Genomic DNA, 17275 nt, shown 5'->3' on the forward strand with positions numbered 1-17275 from the left:
ACAATCAAGCCATTGTGACATCACTGAGGAGGTTGGCTCTTATTGGTGGAATGAGGCATTATGACATCACAAGCTCAGCTCTGCTTCCCAAAGACAGAAACTCTTCACATTACTACCACTATGAATTATTTCTATAGCACTACCAGACGCATGCAGCTCTGCATAAAGTTACAAAGAAGACAGTTCCTGCTCAAAAGAGCTTACACTCTAAACAGGCAAGACAGACAAACAGGATGTCATGGATACAGTTAAGGGGAAGGGTTAATCTGCTGGCTGGGTTGGACAATCAAGCCATTGTGACATCACTGAGGAGGGTGGCTCTTATTGGTGGAATGAGGCATTATGACATCACACTTTCAGTTCTGCTTCTCAAAGACTGAAACTCTTCACACTACTACTACTATTAATTATTATTAATTATTTCTATAATGCTACCAGATATACACAGCGCTGTATAGAATCACAAAGAAAACAGTCCCTGCTCCAAAGAGCTTACAGTCTAAACATCCAAAACAGACAAACAGGATGTCATGGATGCAGTTAAGGGGAAGGGTTAATCTGCTGGCTGGGTTGGAGGGCAGAGGGGACTACAGGACAATCGAGCCATTGTGACATCACTGAGGAGGTTGGCTCTTATTGGTGGAATGAGGCATTATGACATCACAAACTCTGCTCTGCTTCCCAAAGGCTGAAAGTCTTCACACTACTACTACTATGAATGATTTCTATGGCGCTACCAGACGTACCCAGCACTGTACAGAGTCACAAAGAAGACAGTCCCTGCTCCAAAGAGCTTACAAGTCTAAGCAGACAAGACACACAAATAGGATGTTATGGATACAGTTAAGGGAAAGGGTTAATCTGCTGGCTGGGTTGGACAATCAAGTCCACGGTGACATCACTGAGGAAGTTGGCTCTTATTGATGGAATGAGGCATTATGACATCACAAGCTCAGCTCTGCTTCCCAAAGACAGAAACTCTTCACATTACTACCACTATGAATTATTTCTATAGCACTACCAGACGCATGCAGCTCTGTATAAAGTTACAAAGAAGACAGTTCCTGCTCCAAAGAGCTTACACTCTAAACAGGCAAGACACACAAACAGGATGTTATGGATACAGTTAAGGGAAAGGGTTAATCTGCTGGCTGGGTTGGACAATCAAGCCATTGTGACATCACTGAGGAGGGTGGCTCTTATTGGTGGAATGAGGCATTATGACATCACACTTTCAGTTCTGCTTCTCAAAGACTGAAACTCTTCACACTACTACTACTATTAATTATTATTAATTATTTCTATAATGCTACCAGATATACACAGCGCTGTACAGAATCACAAAGAAAACAGTCCCTGCTCCAAAGAGCTTACAGTCTAAACATCCAAAACAGACAAACAGGATGTCATGGATGCAGTTAAGGGGAAGGGTTAATCTGCTGGCTGGGTTGGAGGGCAGAGGGGACTACAGGACAATCGAGCCATTGTGACATCACTGAGGAGGTTGGCTCTTATTGGTGGAATGAGGCATTATGACATCACAAACTCTGCTCTGCTTCCCAAAGGCTGAAAGTCTTCACACTACTACTACTATGAATGATTTCTATGGCGCTACCAGACGTACCCAGTGTTGTACAGACAGAAAGAAGACAATCCCTGCTCGAAAGAGCTTACAGTCTAAACAGACAAGACAAATAGGATGTTATGGATACAGTTCAGTAGAATGACCCAATCCTTTGCCCTAGTTTAGGATGCCATTATTCAAATCTGAAGCACCTGTTTCTGATATTCAGAAGTGTATTGCGGCCCTGCCTTGTGCAACTCTCGGATTTTATAAACATGCCAAGTCTTACCCGATTGCCAAACTCTTGTAACATAGTAACATAGTAGATGACGGCAGATAAAGACCCGAATGGTCCATCCAGTCTGCCCAACCTGATTCAATTTAAATTTTTTTTTTTTTTTTTCTTCTTAGCTATTTCTGGGCGAGAATCCAAAGCTTTACCCGGTACTGTGCTTGGGTTCCAACTGCTGAAATCTCTGTTAAGACTTACTCCAGTCCATCTACACCCTCCCAGCCATTGAAGCCCTCCCCTGCCCATCCTCCACCAAACGGCCATAAACAGACACAGACCGTACAAGTCTGCCCAGTAACTGGCCTAGTTCAATCTTTAATATTATTTTCTGATTCTAAATCTTCTGTGTTCATCCCACACACGTTTGCTCCCATTTCAGGTGTAGCAATTCTTTATAACAGTCAGCGTCAAGAACATAAGCAGTGCCTCTGCTGGGTCAGACCAGAGGTCCATCATGCCCAGCAGTCCGCTCACGTGGCGGCCCATCAGGTCCAGGACTTGTATAGTAATCCTCTATCTATACCCTTCTATCCCCTTTTTCCTTCAGGAAATCGTCTAATCCCTTCTTGAACCCCGATACCATACTCTGTCCTATCACATCACATTTTAGGTGTCCACCACCCTTTGGGTGAAGAAGAACTTCCTAGCATTGGTTCCTAATGTAAACTGCGAAATTTAATTCTTATTCTTGTTACACACAACACAAAAAAAGATCAGCATGTTTATTGTCTATGCATGATGTAGTCTGCAGCAGGTAACACTGGCTTGGAGTTATTTCTTTTATAACGCTTGTACCAATGTATTAAGCGGTTTACAAATACCAAGATAAAAAAAAATTAACATTACAGTATGTCAGTTTTCCATATAAATGTCATAGACAATCACATAATCAAAATAATTCAGTTAAAATATGCATATAAGGCTCATTAGAACAAAAATTTACATTTTCAATGAGATCCATAATATTGTTGCAATAAAACAGACTTCAAAAGCTTGCGAAAAGTTCTTTATGACAACCATCATAAATCTCAGCTAGCAGACAACTCCAAAGAGCTGGCCCTACATACGAAAAGAGGGTGGAGGCATGTTCCAGGCAGAGACAAAATGCTGCCATCTAGTGGTCACAAAGAATATCCTGTTGGGGAATCAAGGTTGACTTTTCTCATTACATTAGGGCTAATTTTTCTTCCAGATTATGCTGGGTCACCGACCCAAAACCTTTTTGAACTGTGACCTCAGTGGCACATGAATCTTTTGTTTGTGTGTGTGGAGTGGGGGATCTAGCAGAAATACTAGAGGTTGCCTATTTTTTAAAGAAAGGTTTGGACAAGTTCCTGGAGGAAAAGTCTACAGTCTGGAGTGAATGAAGGCACTTGTGTATTAGCAGTTTGGGGGAAAAGGAACTCATGATATATGACGAATAAGGACAGCTGCAGGTTTGAGGATGTCATGAATGGGGTTTAGGGCTCCTTTTATCAAGGTCCAGGACTGATGTCAGGAAGTTCTGCTTCACACAGCGAGTGGTGGACGCTTGGAGTGCTCTCCCGGAGGAGGTTGTGACGGAGACCACCATTCTGGGATTCAAGGGCAAGCTGGATGCACACCTTCTTGCAAATCACATTGAGGGATACGGGTGAACAAGGTGTCCATTAGGGAACACCTAGCTTAGCCTCCGTGTGTGCGGGTCGCCGGACTTGATGGACCTAAAGTCTGATTCGGCGAAGGCACTTCTTATGTTCTTATGTTCTTAAGGTGTGGTAGGGGTTTAACGCGCGGAATACCGCGCTAATCACTAACGCCTCCATTGACGAGGCGTTAGTTTTTTGGCTTGCCGCAGGGGTTAGCACGTGATGAAATGTCCGACGTGCTAACCCCGCTAGCGCACTTTGATAAAAGGAGCCCCTAGTGTGTCATGTTTGGTCTCGCTTGTGTCATGTTGTGTCATGTTTGGTCTCTCTTGTGTCATGTGTCATATTTGGTCTCGCTTGTGTCATGTTGTGTCATGTTTGTTCTCTCTTGTGTCATGTATCATGTTTGGTCTCGCTTGTGTCATGTTGTGTCATGTTTGGTCTCTCTTGTGTCATGTGTCATGTTTGGTCTCGCTTGTGTCATGTTGTGTCATGTTTGGTCTCGCTTGTGTCATGTTGTGTCATGTTTGGTCTCTCTTGTGTCATGTGTCATATTTGGTCTCGCTTGTGTCATGTTGTGTCATGTTTGTTCTCTCTTGTGTCATGTATCATGTTTGGTCTCGCTTGTGTCATGTTGTGTCATGTTTGGTCTCTCTTGTGTCATGTGTCATGTTTGGTCTCGCTTGTGTCATGTTGTGTCATGTTTGATCTCTCTTGTGTCATGTGTCATGTTTGGTCTCGCTTGTGTCATGTTGTGTCATGTTTGGTCTCTCTTGTGTCATGTGTCATATTTGGTCTCGCTTGTGTCATGTTGTGTCATGTTTGTTCTCTCTTGTGTCATGTGTCATGTTTGGTCTCGCTTGTGTCATGTTGTGTCATGTTTGGTCTCTCTTGTGTCATGTGTCATGTTTGGTCTCGCTTGTGTCATGTTGTGTCATGTTTGGTCTCTCTTGTGTCATGTGTCATATTTGGTCTCGCTTGTGTCATGTTGTGTCATGTTTGTTCTCTCTTGTGTCATGTGTCATGTTTGGTCTCGCTTGTGTCATGTTGTGTCATGTTTGGTCTCTCTTGTGTCATGTGTCATGTTTGGTCTCGCTTGTGTCATGTTGTGTCATGTTTGGTCTCGCTTGTGTCATGTTGTGTCATGTTTGGTCTCTCTTGTGTCATGTGTCATGTTTGGTCTCGCTTGTGTCATGTTGTGTCATGTTTGTTCTCTCTTGTGTCATGTATCATGTTTGGTCTCGCTTGTGTCATGTTGTGTCATGTTTGGTCTCTCTTGTGTCATGTGTCATGTTTGGTCTCGCTTGTGTCATGTTGTGTCATGTTTGGTCTCTCTTGTGTCATGTGTCATGTTTGGTCTCGCTTGTGTCATGTTGTGTCATGTTTGGTCTCTCTTGTGTCATGTGTCATGTTTGGTCTCGCTTGTGTCATGTTGTGTCATGTTTGTTCTCTCTTGTGTCATGTATCATGTTTGGTCTCGCTTGTGTCATGTTGTGTCATGTTTGGTCTCTCTTGTGTCATGTGTCATGTTTGGTCTCGCTTGTGTCATGTTGTGTCATGTTTGGTCTCTCTTGTGTCATGTGTCATATTTGGTCTCGCTTGTGTCATGTTGTGTCATGTTTGTTCTCTCTTGTGTCATGTATCATGTTTGGTCTCGCTTGTGTCATGTTGTGTCATGTTTGGTCTCTCTTGTGTCATGTGTCATGTTTGGTCTCGCTTGTGTCATGTTGTGTCATGTTTGGTCTCGCTTGTGTCATGTTGTGTCATGTTTGGTCTCTCTTGTGTCATGTGTCATGTTTGGTCTCGCTTGTGTCATGTTGTGTCATGTTTGTTCTCTCTTGTGTCATGTATCATGTTTGGTCTCGCTTGTGTCATGTTGTGTCATGTTTGGTCTCTCTTGTGTCATGTGTCATGTTTGGTCTCGCTTGTGTCATGTTGTGTCATGTTTGTTCTCTCTTGTGTCATGTATCATGTTTGGTCTCGCTTGTGTCATGTTGTGTCATGTTTGGTCTCTCTTGTGTCATGTGTCATGTTTGGTCTCGCTTGTGTCATGTTGTGTCATGTTTGGTCTCTCTTGTGTCATGTGTCATATTTGGTCTCGCTTGTGTCATGTTGTGTCATGTTTGTTCTCTCTTGTGTCATGTGTCATGTTTGGTCTCGCTTGTGTCATGTTGTGTCATGTTTGGTCTCTCTTGTGTCATGTGTCATGTTTGGTCTCGCTTGTGTCATGTTGTGTCATGTTTGGTCTCGCTTGTGTCATGTTGTGTCATGTTTGGTCTCTCTTGTGTCATGTGTCATGTTTGGTCTCGCTTGTGTCATGTTGTGTCATGTTTGTTCTCTCTTGTGTCATGTGTCATGTTTGGTCTCGCTTGTGTCATGTTGTGTCATGTTTGGTCTCTCTTGTGTCATGTGTCATGTTTGGTCTCGCTTGTGTCATGTTGTGTCATGTTTGGTCTCTCTTGTGTCATGTGTCATGTTTGGTCTCGCTTGTGTCATGTTGTGTCATGTTTGGTCTCTCTTGTGTCATGTGTCATGTTTGGTCTCGCTTGTGTCATGTTGTGTCATGTTTGTTCTCTCTTGTGTCATGTATCATGTTTGGTCTCGCTTGTGTCATGTTGTGTCATGTTTGGTCTCTCTTGTGTCATGTGTCATGTTTGGTCTCGCTTGTGTCATGTTGTGTCATGTTTGGTCTCTCTTGTGTCATGTGTCATATTTGGTCTCGCTTGTGTCATGTTGTGTCATGTTTGTTCTCTCTTGTGTCATGTATCATGTTTGGTCTCGCTTGTGTCATGTTGTGTCATGTTTGGTCTCTCTTGTGTCATGTGTCATGTTTGGTCTCGCTTGTGTCATGTGTCATGTTTGGTCTCTCTTGTGTCATGTTGTGTATATGGCTATTTAAATCATTTTATAATGATTGTAAACTATTAGGGATCCTTTTACTAAGGTGCCCAAGCGTTTTTAGTGCACGCACAAGATTAGTGCACTAGCCAAAAAATTACCGCCTACTTAAAAGGGGGCGGTAGCGGCTGGCATGCCTTTGTAAAAGGAGCCCTTACGCTTGAGTACAACAGCTTCCCTGTGGAGTTAGAGGTTACGAATTCTATAAACGGTGCCCAGGTTTGAGCGTGCTGCCGGGACGCACACCCAGCTTAATTGACTAACAAGAACCGGGATGCTAACAAGCCACGCTTAGGGCCCTGCATTTTGCTCTCCAATTGTCCCTCGATTGTCCCTGACTGACTATAGCTTTCCTTCAGTCGGAGTAAAAATTCATTCATTTCAAAAATGAGAAGTTCGGCGATCGTCTAGAACAGGGGTAGGGAACTCCGGTCCTCGAGAGCCTTATTCCAGTCGGGTTTTCAGGATTTCCCCAATGAATATGCATGAGATCTATGTGCATGCACTGCTTTCAATGCCTATTCATTGGGGAAATCCTGAAAACCTGACTGAAATACGGCTCTTGAGGACCGGAGTTCCCTACCCCAGTTTCTAGAAGAACTCGTCTTTTTATGGAGGTTTGGGATCCTTATATTCAAAACCTTTCACCTACAGCAAGAAGTTTAATTCTCAATGATTTATTTACATTGAAGCTAAGGTTGTCTAAATTGAATTCCAGATCTTTATTTTTGTCAGCTTTCATTTGGGGAAGGTAAATTGATTATGGGATGAAGGGGAGGAAATGAGATTGAAGGGGGTGGGGTGAAAAAAATGAAAAGATTTGGAAGGAGGGGGTGGGGGAGGGAGGAAGGGGGAGGGAATGGGGAGGGCAGGGGTAGGGAAGGGGTGATGGGGGGATTATGGTTTATTATATAAAATGTTTGGAGGAATGATAGAATTTTATAGAATATATGGATTAGAATTTTAACATTTGTGAAATCATTTGTAAAGAATAACTTTCTGTATAATATATAAGTATTTTTACTTTATTCTTTCAATAAAATGTTTGAACATTAAAAAAATGATTACTTTCTCATCATCATCTTATTGCCCTAAACCAGGTGTAGTAGCTTTAAACAAAAAGCTTCAAGAAATGATGATAAGGCCATAATATACCAATGACAACCCACCATCAGTAAAAATTCTGAATACGTTGTACCAAAAGTGAAAATACAGCCATCATATAATAAACTAAAACAAGCCACAACAGAGAATGGCCAGGTTTATTTATTTACATGCAGAATGGTGCAAAAGGGAAGAAGCTGGAAAAAAAACAGGGAGAGACTAAAGTCAGGAAGAGGAAGGACTTCTTCATTTGCTCTTTGAATTTAGAGAAAGGGAATGCGATGCTCTGTTTGTGTTGCCCAGAGTCACAAGGAGCTGCTGTGCGAATCAAACGCACAACCTCAGGGGGCTGAGGCAGCTGCTCTCCCCACTAGGCCACGCCCCTTAGTGTGAAGAGCTTCAGTCTCTGGTAACCACAGCTGAGATTGTGATGTCATAATGGCTCATTCCACCAATAAGGGTCAACCTCATCAGTGATGTCACAATGGCTTGATTGTAAAGGACTTGAATATATCACTTTTTCTGCGTGGTTACATTTTAAACCAGGGGCAATGAAGGGTACTGAGGCATCTGATCTAATCTCTAGGCCACGCCTCCCACACAGAGGAAACGAGTTCCAGAGCTGAGGACCTGCATTACTAAAAGTGCAGTGACGAGTGGTTTCATACAGCCACTGATGCAAGGGACAGTGCTGTGGGTGCCATCACTGCCCTGTATCCTCATTCAGGGGTGCAGGTTCTGTGACAATGAAGTCCATCCCTGGGGATATACTTCTAAGACCCACAAAAGGACCAAGCCCTCTACCCATGAGCCAAGGGGCACTGAAAGGTCGTTATTTCAGAAACTGGGGTGGCAGTAAGAGAGCTTCGCATAAAGGATTAATCAGAGGCATGTTGAAACAGACAATCTACGTACGTATGCTGCACCTGCTCTCTGGATAAGTATCGCTGACCTGGATATTCAGAAGCACATCCTAACAATGTAATTGACTGTCCTTATAGACCTCCTCTTTAGGGGGAGTGTGTGGTGCAGTGGTTACAGCTACGGTCTCAGCACCCTGAGGTTGTGGGTTCAAATCCCTTGCCGCTCCTTGTGACCCTGAGCAAGTCACTTAATCCCCCAATGGCTCCAGGTGCATTAGATAGATTGTGAGCCCCACCAGGACAGATAGGGACAAATGCTTGAGTACCTGTATGTAAACCACTTAGATTATAAGTGGTATTTAGATACTTAAATAAATAAATACTATCCAGATAGTGGTTCTGAATTTCCTTACAGACCACCTTTGACTAGACAGACATAGGTGGGAAGGAGCATGGATAGAGCTTATCCGATTAATTTGTTGGATAAATGTTCTGCACCCAAATCAGTTCTGTTGCTGAGAGTCTGATCCAGATGTTGAGCCCTGGCCATTAATGGGGTTGGGGGGGGGGGAGTTTGAATACCCAAAGAGTACTTGATTACTATTCAATGTATTGTAAACCGCTGTGGGTGAACCTCTTCGTGAAAAGGCAGTTATTAAATGGCAAGATATTTCAAGGATATTTAATGTGTGGATCAGCCGAGGCGTACACTGAGATCAGAACAAAAGATGTGATGGGATGAGGCTCATTCTGCTGCCTTTCCAGTGGCAGGGCCAGTGATGTGGAATGCCCTTCCTGGGAATTTAAGATTTTGTGTCGATGTTTTTCAGATTTAGAAAATGATTGAAAGCACATTTTTATGGGCCTGCAGACGTTCTAAGAGGAGGTCTTGTCTGACGCTGTGTATTTGACAGAGTAAGGGGAGGTTTTTTTTAATGTCTGTAATGCCTGATTTATTGCTTGAATTGATTATGAATGTATGTATTTATGTATTCGTTTATTTTGCCTTTCCTCCCAAAAGAGAACATAAGAACATAAGAAGCGCCATCTCCGGAACAGACCCTAGGTCCATCAAGTCCGGCGATCCGCACACACGGAGGCCCTGCCAGGTGTACCCTGGCATAGTTTTGGTTCCCACATCGCTCCAAGCTTCTCGTAAAGAGAAGTGCATCTAGCCTACCCCTACCCATGTCACTTTATGCCACTCATAAGGAGATGTACATCTAAATTACCCTTAAATCCTAGAATGGTGGATTCCGCAATAACCTCCTCTGGGAGAGCATTCCAGGTGTCCACCACTCGTTACGTAAAGCAGAACTTCCTGATATTTGTCTTGAACTTGTCCCCCCTTAGCTTCAGCCCATGTCCTCTTGTCCGTGTCACATTGAACATTGTAAATAACATTTTTTCCTGTTCTATTTTGTCGATTCCTTTTAGTATTTTGAATGTCTCGATCATATCCCCTCGTAGTCTCCTTTTCTCAAGGGATAACAACCCCAGTCTCTTAAGTCTTTCCTCATAATCCAGGTTCTCCATACCTTTCACCAGCTTTGTTGCTCGTCTCTGCACCCTCTCTAGCAGTATGATATCCTTCTTTAGGTATGGAGACCAATGCTGGACGCAGTATTCCAAGTGTGGTCTGACCATCGCTCTATAAAGCGGCATTATGACTTTCTCCGATCTACTTGTGACTCCCTTCTTTATCATGCCTAGCATTCTATTTGCGTTCTTCGCTGCCGCCGCACATTGCACCGACGGCTTCAGTGTCCTGTATTTGGAAAGCGAGTGGTACAATGACTGAGTTATGGTAAATAAAGGGTTACCAGATTTTCCTGAAGGAAAATCCAGACCCATGGCCTTAGCCCCAGGCCTGCCGCGTTCTGCCTGTGTCACGCCCCCATTCTGCCCCCCAGGCGGCATCCACGCATATGAGGATGCAACCCAATGATGTCACTGCTTTGCGTCCGCGCATGCGCTATTTTGACGGGAAGCTTTTCAAAACCCATTCCTTTCCTGACAATGCCTAACATTGGATTTGCTTTCTTAGAAGCCGCCGCACATTGAGCTGAGGGTTTCAACGTATCCTCATCGATGACGCCTAGATCCATTTCCTGGACAGTGACTCCAATACAGAACCCAGCATCGCGTAGCTATAGTTCGGGTTCCTCTTTCCCACACGTATCACTTTGCACTTGCTCACATTAAACGTCATCTTAGTTCATAGACAAAATCGCGCGAGACAATGGCGCACCGACAACTGAGCGCAAGGTTGACGGCGCGCCGAAGAAAAGCACTATTTGAAAGGGTTCCGACGGGGGGTGTTGGTGGGGAACCCCCCTATTTTACTTAACAGACATCGCGCTGGCATTGTGGGGGGTTTGGGGGGTTGTAACCAGTGTTCCCGCTAAGCTGTGCTGGCCTGCGCTCGCGCACAAAATATTACATCGCAGCGCAAAGTTTCTCTTCACAGCGCACACACGCGTCGGTAAGGTAAGGGGACGCATTGGGGGGATTGCACTTCCCCACAATTGCCATGCTTCGGTTCCTCTTCTTCCTTCCTTCCTCCCCCCCCCCCCCCGCGGGACCCTGCGGCACCATCAACTCTTACTCCCTCTAATGTCGGCCCTGCAGCTCCAGACTTCCTCGCACCTTCTCCCCTCCCCCTTTGGATCGCTATTATTTTAAATGTTATAGCCGCGGAGCTGTATCCATCAGTGGAGATGTCTAACCTCGGCCTGCCCCGGAACTCTTACTGCAACAGTGACTTCCTGTTCCTGCCTAGACGGGCGGCTGCTGCAGTAAGAGTTCCGGGGCAGGCCGAGGTTAGACATCTCCACTGATGGATACAGCTCCGCGGCTATAACATTTAAAATAATAGCGATCCAAAGGGGGAGGGGAGAAGGTGCGAGGAAGTCTGGAGCTGCAGGGCCGACATTAGAGGGAGTAAGAGTTGATGGTGCCGCAGGGTCCCGCGGGGGGGGGGGAGGAAGGAAGGAAGAAGAGGAACCGAAGCATGGCAATTGTGGGGAAGTGCAGAGCTGCAGGGAAGAGTGTTGCGGTACCCAGCTGGAGGGAGAAGGAAGATGAGGGAGGGAATTAAAGGAGATGCCAGGGCTTGGAGCATAGGAGGAAGGTATGCCAGTCTAAGGGAAAAGGAAGGGGGAGATGTGAGAGCATGGAGGGGGAGCGAAAGATGGAAGAAAAGGAAAGGAGAGAGATGCCAGAGAATCAGGGAAGGGGAGATACCAGACTATGAGGAGAGGTGTGGGAGAGGGAAGGCGAGGAGAGAAATGCCAGACCAATGGGGTGAAAGGAGAGATGGAAGGGGGAGGCATACAGTTTCTGGAAGGGGCATAGAAGGAGAGAAGATGCCATATAGGGGAAGAGAGACGGCAGACAGTGGATGGAAGGAAGAGAGTTACAAGAAGATGAGGAAAGGAGAAACCACAGAAGACAAAGGTAGAAAAAAATTTCTATTTATTTATTGCTTTAGGAGACATGTGTCACTGTTTCTGTGAAGCATTGTATGCAGAGTCCAGCTTCTTGCTGGTTCAATTTAACCTTTGTCTATGTATTTTTATTTTATCCCCCCTTTTACAAAACTGTGAAGCGTTTTTAGCACCAGCCTTGGTGGTAGCAGCTCTGATGCTCAGAATTTTATGAGCATCAGAGCTGTTACCTCCGTAGCTAAAATCCACACTACAGTTTTGTAAAAGAGGGAGGGGTTAGTTTGTGATTACATATTCCTTACTAGGCGAAGGTGTTTTCTGTGTTCTGTGTGTTTTCTGTTAGGATTGACGGTGTAGGATTGATCTGTGCTGGTCTGGCTTGTTTAGTTTTACAATGGGTGTATTGATGTACTGCTCACTGCAATATGTAAGATGCTGCCTTTTCCTAGGTACTCATGTGTGACGTGTGGTTTGTTACTAAAAATCATGTTTTTCTTACAGATGGGGGGGGGGGTGCCAAAAAATGATGGGCCCCGGATGTTACATATGCTAGGTACGCCACTGTATGTAAAGATACCAGAAAGCTGGCGTAGCAAAAACTTCTAAGTTTTGAGTATTTAACCCTCCCACAATCTCACGGGCACTCGTTTCAAGTTTATTGAGATTTTGATTTAAACGCAATATCAAATATTTTCAATGCGTATAACAAAAATAAATTTGGGGAAATAAATAAAACCATTTGAACCAGTGTTCCCTCTAAGCGGGCGAGACATTTGGCGCACAGACAAATAGAGCGACAAGTTTGACGGCGCGCCGAGAAAAAGCCACTATTTGAAAGGCTTCAGGACGGGGGTGTGTTGGTTGGGGAACCCCCTTTTTTTACTTAACAGACATCTCGCTGGCGTTGGGGTGGGGGGCGTGTTTGGGGGGGTTGTAACCCCCCTCATTATACTTGAAACTGAACTTTTTGCCTGTTTTTTAGGGAAAAAGTTCAGTTTTAAGTATAATGTGGGGGTTTACAACCCCCCAAACCTCCCACAACGCCAGCGCAATGTCTGTTAAGTCGGAGCCCTTTAAAATAGTGCTTTTCTTTGGCGCGCCGTCAACCTTGCGCTCAGTTGTCGGCGCACCGTTGTCTCGCGCGATTTAGTCCCGTCACCATCATCTTCCATTTTGACGCCCAGCCTTCCAGTCTCCCAAGGTCCTCTTGCAATTTAACAACTTTGAACAACTTTGTGTCATCAGCAAATTTAATTATTCCCATCTCTAGATCATTGATAAATATGTTAAAAAGCAGTGGTCCCAGCACAGACCCCCCATCAAGGAACTCAAAATGAGCCCAGCTATTTATCCAATATGTCATGGTCCAGTCCACCACCAAGGGCCTTATTTCATGCCTTTCTTCTCACCTCCTCGGAGTATACTGTATATTTGAACCATTCAAAGCAAATCTCCCCCAGTGCTCTATATTCTCTACTGAAAACCTAGGCAATCACGCATTGAAGGAGTCCGCCTGTTTTGCATAGAGGGCCAAATTCTATTTATGGCCCCCAAAAAATTGGTGCCAGTCAGCATGGCGCTTACTGCGATTCTATAAAAGACTCCTGCTATACTGCATATAGATGCAGAAGATACCCCGCAGAGTAAAAATGATTGCCCGCACACACAAAGCCGGCAAAGGAGTAAAGGGGTCTGACACAATGCCTTCCAGCCAATGTAAACTTTAATAAAGCCAAGACTTTTTTCAATGTAAAGCGTAACCCGATCAAAACGCGACACGGAGCCTTGTTTCAGGAGTCACAAATTCTGATAGCGTGTAAAAATTACATTATGCCAGTAAAAACAGGAAAATCAGTTTGAAAATCTCTCACTGTGCTTCGCAAAGAAGCTTCCTGCAATGGCAAAGGCCATTTGTCGAGTCTTGATCGGATTAAACTTTACGCTGAAAAAAGACTTTACATTGGCAGACCCCCAACTCCTTTGCTTCTTTCTACACTGTATACAGCAGTGTCTCGCAAACTATTTCCAGATGCGGCACACTAAGCAGGTTGGCCGTGGCTTGAGGGCACCTGGAAGTATGTGGACGTCAACGCGATGACATCATGCGCACCCATGATGTCATCAAGTCGACATCTGTGCGTGCGCGAAGGTCCTGCACAAGGGGCCTTGAGCCGGCGGGGGGATGGTGCTGGCTGACCTTCTCTGCAAATGTCACATCCCGTAGGCAGTCAGCCGGCACCAGCGACTCTCCTCTTCATCAGCATCTTGCGGCACACTTCAAATCGTGCGTGACACAGAGTTTGCGATTCCCTGGTATATAGAATCATATAAGGCATAACCTTTACGCACAACCATTTAGGCCAAGGATGAGCACACCTAAATGCCTGCATCTACGGTGTGTGTGAATCAAGCGTATTCTATAACATAGTAACTTAGTAGATGACGGCAGATAAAGACCCGAATGGTCCATCCAGTCTGCCCAACCTGATTCAATTTAAATTTTTTCTTCTTAGCTATTTCTGGGCAAGAATCCAAAGCTCTACCCGGTACTGTGCTTGGATTCCAACTGCCGAAATCTCTGTTAAGACTTACTCCAGCCCATCTCCACCCTCCCAGCCACTGAAGCCCTCCCCAGCCCATCCCCCACCAAATGGCCATACATAGACACAGACCATGCAAGTCTGCCCAGTAACTGGCCTAGTTCAATATTTAATATTATTTTCTGATTCTAAATCTTCTGTGTTCATCCCACGCTTCTTTGAACTCAGTCACAGTTTTACTCTCCACCACCTCTCTCGGGAGCACATTCCAGGCATCCACCACCCTCTCCGCAAAGAAGAATTTCCTAACGTTACTCTTGAATCTACCACCCCTCAACCGCAAATTATGTCCTCTGGTTTTACCATTTTCCTTTCTCTGGAAAAGATTTTGTTCTACGTTAATATCCTTCAAGTATTTGAACGTCTGAATCATATCTCCCCTGTCTCTCCTTTCCTCTAGGGTATACATATTCAGGGCTTCTAGTCTCTCCTCAAACGTCTTCTGGCGCAAGCCTCCTATCATTTTCGTCGCCCTCCTCTGGACTGCCTCAAGTCTTCTACATCCTTCACCAGATACGGTCTCCAAAGCTGAACTCCAAGTGGGGCCTCACCAACGACTTTTACAGGGGCATAACTGTGCCTAGCTGTGAGGAACACCCATGAAGCTCCTATACTCCTCCCCTGGCCATATGCTCCTTTTGAAGATTCCTGCACTAGAAGTGACGTGCTCCACTTTATAGAGTGTGCCTACTAAATTATGCACGTAACTTCGAATTAGTGCCAATTAGTAGGTGTTAATTGACAATTCGGTACTGATTGGCTTGCTAAGAATTAAGTTGTTCATTTAAATCAACTATGCACACCGATTTGCATATGTAACTTAGGACGCCACTAGTTCAGGCCATAGTGTTCATACTTTTGAAAGGGCACACACTCAACCGCTCTACTCCTATGACAACAAAATGGCCGAATGAAAACAAGTCAGCGAACTAAAAATGGCCGTCATTAGCCACCACTCCTCCCACATGCTCTAAAAACATTGCTGGCCCTTATGCTCACATCAAACTAGTATGAAATACTCACGCTTGCTAATGTTACCACGGAAGTTCTGAGCTAACCTTTTACGCCTCAGACCTGGCATTAAAATCCTGCCATGATGGGCTTGTACGGCATAGATATTTCTCAATAGGTAGAAAAGGCAACTGCCGTAGGGTAGCTGTGCCGTATGCCTGGACCAACCTGCCTGAATTAGTACGCCAGGCTCCATCTCAGATTCAGGCGGTATTCAAATCCAGGCTGAAAGCCCACCTTCTCAAAGCTGTGCTTAGGCCCTAAAGCTTCAATACAATACAATAGACGTCTTATATCCTGCAAATTTAAACGCGGAATCGGCGCGGCTTACAGCAAGTTGAGTTGCATTTGTGATACAGCGCTATTGCTAGGCGAGATCAGTATTGTCTTGTCATTTTAAGGATGGCAGACTGGGGGATGAAAAGGGCTGGGGGAAGGCCTGAAAAGGCAATGCGTGAGTAATCATCACAGATGGGCAAGTAGACTGTTCTAGATATGTGGTCCTAGGAACTCGAAGGTGGAGTAAACATTCTCTTCCAACGTATTCCTTGAGAGGATGGAAACGGTATCTTAAATTGCTGCATGAACCTTGAGTGAAGGAAAGTTTGTGAGGCTGGAATGCTGGCTATTAGCCTGCTGGAGTTTTCTCTGATCATGGACTTGTGAATCATACAGGCTAACTTTTTTTTCACAAACAGTCAGTGTAGTTTGAGTAGTAATGGGCTAGCCCTCTCGAAGCGCTGGGAGTGGAATATCAGCCTTGCCGCTTCCAACTTGTAGTACACTATCGCAGGCCAATGCGCCAAATTCTCTGTGCTGCTCCTGATGCTCAAAGGAACTCTATGAGTGTCGGGAGCAGCGCAGAGCATTCAGCATGCTGGCCTGCACTAAAAACTGCTATCATGGCTTTGTAAAAGAGGGGGGCATATCTGTTTCTCATTCCCTCTGTAGCCCCTCCCCTCTCGACCTTTTCTTCCCTTTGTACGTCCCTTCATAAGCACCATATATTGAGCCATCCTGTGTCTGTGTGTCTGTCGTAATTTAGATTGTAAGCTCTTTTGAGCAGGGACCGTCTCGAGCATGTTTAATGTACAGCGCTGCGTGCATCTGGTCACGCTACAGAGATAATAATAAGTAGTAGTAGTACCCTACCTCTAGTCCTCAGGACTGGGGCACATTTAAATCCTAAGTGGCAAATTATTTGTGTCAGGTCCACAATTTTCTGTCTGAGCTCTTTAAAATTCTGCCGGGTGAATGCCATCGGGTCCAGGTGATTTGCTGTTATTTAGTTTGGCAACTCGTATACATTGTACCCAAAGTTATTTATTCTAGTGCCTCTTCCAAATTTGTCTCAGTTCTTCTCAATGATTACCTGCAAAGAATAGTTTATACGTTGGCACCTCCCCCATATCCTCCGTAGTAGAGACTAAAACAAAATATTCAGCTATGACTTTATCCTCCCTGCATTCCCTGTTTGCTCTCCCTCATAGGTTTCATGTTAATTTACTTCTGGCTCATGGGATCCTCAACCACCAGAGGGCATCCGCTGAAAATCAGGGGCGGGAAGTTTCATGGCGACTCCAGGAAGTACTTCTTCACCGAAAGAGTAGTGGATCATTGGAACAGACTCCCACTCCAGGTGATAACGGCCAGCAGCGTGACGGATTTTAAGAAAAAATGGGATACTCACGTGGGATCTTTAAGGGAGTAAATTCAGGGGGGGGGGATACTTGGAATGGGCAGACTTGGTGGGCTATAGCCCTTTTCTGCCGCTTTTTTCTATGTTTCTATGTTTCTATGTTTCTACTAGTAGCTTTTGCCTCTAGCAAGCCTCTCTTCAAATCTTCTCTTGGCCTGCTTTATTAA

This window comes from Geotrypetes seraphini, chromosome 4, assembly GCF_902459505.1.
Source record: "Geotrypetes seraphini chromosome 4, aGeoSer1.1, whole genome shotgun sequence".
NCBI lineage: Eukaryota > Metazoa > Chordata > Amphibia > Gymnophiona > Dermophiidae > Geotrypetes > Geotrypetes seraphini.